Genomic DNA, 6152 nt, shown 5'->3' on the forward strand with positions numbered 1-6152 from the left:
ATGGAATTAGCATCAGAAGATCTAGGTACAAATCCTGCCTCTATCATTTGCTACTTTTATAAACTTGGATACGTTTTAATAAGGCCCCAGTTTCCTCATTTACAAAATGAAAGAGGTGGAACTAGATGGCCTCTGAGGTCCCTCTTAGCTCTTAATCTGAGTCTGATTCAAATTCAAATGAAATTCTTGTCTATGGATTACCAACGACTAGACTAATGTTTATAGACAATATAAACACCGATGCTTAGCATCTTCAACTCCTTTATTGCTGTGCTATAATCACTGCAGAATTGGGGTCCACACAAGGATGAAGGCCATTTTGTATATTTCTTCCCTTTTTGGGAAGGTGGGGTTCCATAGCCAAAGAATTCATCACCAAGAGAGCCTTTCCATCAGACGCAGTCTGTTTCTGGGACTATATTGAATCACATTTTCCACCATGGTAGAACCAGAGCTTTGGCTCCATTGCCATAGCCTTGGAGATCCCCAGTCCACCTCCTTGATACAATGAGACATTGGAAAAGGACTTTACTTCAGCATTATATGATTAATATTCAGCTTGTTAACTTTCATGTTGTTTACACTGTTGTAAAAGAAGGAAATAAATGAGAAGCAACATAGCCTAGTCATAGAGTACTCTTCAGGAATCAATCAACCATTATATATCATTATCCATCCATCTATCTATCTATCTCTCTATCTATCTATCTATCTATTTATCTATCTATCTACCTATCTATATCTATATAGATACAGATATATACAGTGCCAGGCACTGTGTTGGGTACAAGGTATACAAATACAAAAGTGATATAGTCCCTACTTCATGGAACATAATTATATTCTCCTGGGAGGATAAAATATGGAGGCCCTAGGTTAAATCTCACCTCAGACATTTACTTTCTGTGTACTTATGGACAAATCACTTAACTACTCTAAGCTTTAAGCAAGTCCCCAAGACTTTTCTACTAAGTGATGTCAGTGGAGGAAACTATAAAAACCTTGACATATTGATATAATATGAAAAATAATGAGAATTTTATATATGTATATATAATAAACATTATATAAATATGTGCCATACTTTGGTCCTGAGCAAAATTAAATAAAGCATATATTTCCTGAACTTACAGTAGAATTCCAAGTTTTAAAATGTATATACAGTATATTTTGTCTCTATCAATATAGTCTATTACAAACCTTAATAACATGGGAGAAGGGGAAATAATGTGATGGGAAGATTGTTTAAAGGACATTCATGAAAAAAGTCTCAGACCTTTTCTTTTAGACAGGTCAAAAAAGATATTAACAAGTTAGAAGTAATTACGGGAATCATTTTTTAAGGAAGGTGTCAAGAAAACAAAAAAATGAGCTCACCTAAAAGTTAAATCTCTTTGGGGAATGGTTCACCTGAGCTGTCAAATAAATTATAGTACATTTAAGAGGGGGTGGCTAGGTCTCCTACCCTTCACACGCAAGAGGCAGTCACAGGATTCCCAGGGGCAAGGCCATTTTTCTTTTGTGGCTTTTTTTTTATGTTCTCACTTTCTCACACAGAATCTCTTTTTTAGGAGGAATACCAAACATCAAAGTCCATCCTGTAGCATCTACTTTATCAGAAATATAAATGTATGCGGTTTTTTTACCCAAAACCTCAGCAAAAACATTTAGGTTTTCTTTAAGCAAAGAATTATGGGTACATAGCTTTTTTTAATCCAATCCATATATAAAAATGTATGTCACACTTATTAATTACATATGTAGACTGTCAGACAAGGAATATTACAAAACAAGAACCAAGGGGAATATGACTACTCTTTGTTACCTTAAAATTCAGACTGCTTGGAATACAATTGGTCTGTCCATCTATTTGTAGATGTCTGACATCCATCAGTATGCTATCTTTCCCACAGAAAGGGGAGAGCCCAGATTGCGGACCACAGCTGGGAGTCTTCAAGTTGTGGTTTCCTTGAACAATCCATACAAGCCACAGAGTTCAGTCAGCTGGACATTAGAGACATTGCATTTCTTCAGAAGAGCAGCTGAGAAATTGGAACAAGGAATAAAAACTAAGCAATGGGCATAGATGATGATGGTGATGATCAAATCCACACATATGAGAATGACTTTCCCATGGTCTGTTGATGTAGTCTTAAATAACTGATGATTTCTCCACAGCTAATTTCTCCACAATTTGGAGAACTGCTTCCTCATTTTGTGATTTTCAACTTTCCATTTTCTGTCTTTCCCTTCTAATTGCCATTTGTCACTGTCATTATGTCAAAAAGTGTAGGTTAAAATTTTGACCGTTGTGTTTCTTGGTGTTTCTATGCAGAGTGGTCCTGAGCTACAGTCTCCCATGTGACATACGTATTCAGTATCTTAAAGGATCTGGGAATATGACTGTGGATGCAATCTCCACTAAAAAAGATTAAAAGCCCTCCATACCTTAGTAGATGGTCTTTGTGAAGTCCTAATGCCAAAAAACTTCATCACCTAGTGGACAACTTAGTGTAAAGCTGCTCTGAACTAAGCCAAGTTGTTCTTGGTATGATGGATCTCTAGTTGAGTTAAACCTCAAAGCCTTTTAAGTTTTTTAGGACTTGCCAGAAATTGTGTTCTTTTGGTACTGTCTTAACTGATGCTACTCATGTGACTTTGGGAAGTCACTTCACATCTCTAGTTCTGATTCCTCAAATGCAGAAAAAAAGGACTGAACTTGATGGCTTCTGAGGTATCTACCAGCTCTAAGGGACTACAATCCTTCTGGACCCTATGAACCCAGAATTATCTTCCATAATATAGTGAGGCAAAAAGAAATTTAGTGGAGATGACCTAGTATTCTCAAAGTTTGGAACTTTTTTGCTCTGTTAAATGTGGTTCTTGGTTCAGTTTAGAGAACAGTGTTTGTGGACAGAAGAAGGGAAAGAGGAGAGAAGGGATGAAGCATTTATATAGCATTTATATTTATTATGTGCCAGGTGCTATGTTAAGTGTTTTACAAATAGTTTCATATTTGAACCTCACAATAATCCTAGAAGTTAGGTACTGTTAGTATCCCCAATTTACAGCTGAATAAACTAAAGAAAGTAGAATGTTAAGTGACTTGTCCAAGGTCACATGCTTAGTAAATATCTGAAGCTGGATTTCAACTCATGTTTTCCTGACTCTAGAGTCCAGACCTGGAAATATAACCACTGGAATCTAGAGTAGTGCATTATGTATATGTTCCTGGTCCTTAAAGAAAATATGTAGTGGGAATTCATTTTGGTTTCCTTTCTATTTTCCCCTCAAAATTAGTTTTTAGGCAATTCTATTATAGGCAATGATAGCTTCACCTGGGATTCATGAACTTACCTTTTAGATAGATAGACAGACAGACAGACAGACAGACAGATGGATAAACTATTATAAGATAATTAGTTTCCTTTTTCATTCTATGTATTTTATTTTATTTAAGCTATTATTCTGAAAATGGATCCATGACCCACAAAAAAAATATTAAGAAGCACTGATGTAAAGCCTCTTGGTGAAGGAAACTGCATACATTACTCTCAACTCAGTGTTTATTCAATAGCTTCTACATAGAAGCCCATGTGCTAGACCCTGGGGAAGATATAAAGATTAAATAAGACATAATTCCTGACATCCTGAGGCTTACCTTGTAGTAGAGGGAGGCAACCAACAAAAAAACAGCTGCCGTACAAAATAGAATGTAGCCAGCATATAAGAAAGATGTACTCAAAATGCAAATGCACAGTTTAGGAGAGGAAAGACCATTTCTACTGGAAACATCACATATGGCTTCTGAAGGAACTGACATTTGCTCTCAGTCTTTGATAATGAAGGGGGCATTTCAGGCAGCAGAAAGATCAGAAGTAAGGGCAGAGAAGGCAGGGGAAAAATACAGGGAGGGAATAGGAAAAGATAAGTAATCTGTTTGGCTAGAGGACAGAATAACATAGGGTATAGCAAGAGTTAAGTCTGGAAAGGTAGCCCAGACCCAGACTGAATGGCCTTGATGCAGAGGTGGGGAAACTGCAGCTTCAAGTCTGCATGGGATCATCTAGGTCCTTGGGTGCAGCTTTTTGACTTAATCTAAATTTTACAGAGCAAATCCTTTTTTTAAGGGGATTTGTTCTCTGAAATTTGGATTCAAAGGACCATACTTGAGGACCTAGAGGGCCACATATGATCTCAAGGCCACAGGTTCCTCACCTTTGATAATGTCAGGCTAAGGATTTTAGATTTTCTTAAGCAGGTAACTGGCAGTCGTTGAAATATTTAATCAGGGAAGTAAGGTGATCAAATCCAATAAAACAACAATAATAACCAAAGACAGCATTCAACAAAAAAGTAGATTTTTTTTCCCACCTGTATAATAGTCTGCAGAACATTAACTATAAAAAAATTCATAGCAGACTATCAAGGTAACCCAGGAACATTTCTATTTAATCATTAAAAAAATATGAAAAGAGTGAGATAGTTGTCAATAACAGTAATAACAACAACAATCAATCTCACTCATTTAAAAACACTTTCCTCTGGTACTACAAACCAGACTATCTCCTATTCAGAATTCTCCCATCCCCACTGTCCAGTTATGATTGGTCTTAGGTGTAATTATGTTCCATTACGTTAAGTTCAATTCAGTTGCATAAACATGTATTAAATGTCAGTCATGTACAAGACATTGTGCTAGGCCTTGGAAAACAAAGATAGCTATGACAGTTCCTACTCTCAGTTCTTTTATAGTTTAATAGTGGATACAGCACATACTCAAATAAATATAAGAGAATATAACAGGAGCAAAGAAAATACCTAAGAAAATCCCCTAAGGAAAGAATTAGAAGACTAAGCATTGAAGTATTTTCTCCATATTGTTTATAGGCCTTTTGGAGATCTCTACACAAAGTGGGTGTTCAATGAATATTTTCTGATTAATTGGTTGGTTGTTGTTCAGCTTGGTTGGATGGTGAATAGCATGATTCATCTAGATTTGACTCTGATCTCATTTTCCTAAGATAGTGGAATGTGTAATAAACTATAGATACCGACAAAGATTTAATAGAAAGTGAACAGGTGCCAGATTCTCTCCCTCCTCTGCCAGCTAAAGAATTCATTTCCCAAGCCCTTATCCAATAACAAGGCCATAAGTCTAAGATTGCATGAAACCCACACCTAAGTTAAGCCTTGAGTATTAACATCAATTTATGTCACTCATATAAGCAACATTCAGCTAACTTGCATTCAACAAGCCTAAGCCTTGGAAACAATGTCACTGAGATAAAAAAACTTTGGCAATCTTGAGATTATTATTGCAAACTGCCAGTAATGTTATGCTCAAGAAAGCTTCCTTAAAAAACAATAAAAGAAAACAACACTAAGTTTGAAGTTTTGCTTCTGGGATCAACGATAAAGTGTAAGAGAAGGAGAATTGTCTTTGGGTCAAACAACCTAGGTTTGACTCCTGGCTCTGCTACTTTTTCACTATGTGATCCTTGGATCCTTTTATTCTTTTTGCCAGTCTCCTCATGTACAAAATAAAAGGAATGAACTAAGTAATTTTTAATGTGCTTTCTAGTTCTAAGTTCTATGAGGTCATATATCAAATATATGTCCACAAATCCAATCAATTGCTAAATCCCATCATTTCTACTTTTACAAAATCTCTTACATTTATCCTCTTCCCACTACTCACAGTTACCTATGTGATTGGTGCAGGCACTCATAAGTGCTCACCTGAACAATTAGGAGGCAACAGCCTCCTAACTGGTCTCATTTCATTTCTCCTGACTCCAATCCCTCTTCCATGCAGTTGCCAAAGTGATTTTCCTTAATTTCAGATCTGACCATGTCACTGCTCTATTCAATAAAAATTGACTGGCTTCCTATGGCCTGAGTGTAGCATATGCTCTAGAGATACTGTCTGTAACATTAAGCACCCCAACATATACGGGGGAGCCTGCTATCACATATTCTCTGATCTGTTTTTCTAAAAGAAAAGGCAACTTTTGAGGGGTTAACAATCACTTTAATTAAGCACATGTATCGTTCAGTTAGTTCAAGGGAAAAAGTCAGCACCCTGAACTTCAGATAAAAAACAGAGAAATCAAAGATCAACAAACATGGCTTCCTCTGTCTGACCATAA

Source organism: Notamacropus eugenii, chromosome 1 (assembly GCF_028372415.1).
Source record: "Notamacropus eugenii isolate mMacEug1 chromosome 1, mMacEug1.pri_v2, whole genome shotgun sequence".
NCBI lineage: Eukaryota > Metazoa > Chordata > Mammalia > Diprotodontia > Macropodidae > Notamacropus > Notamacropus eugenii.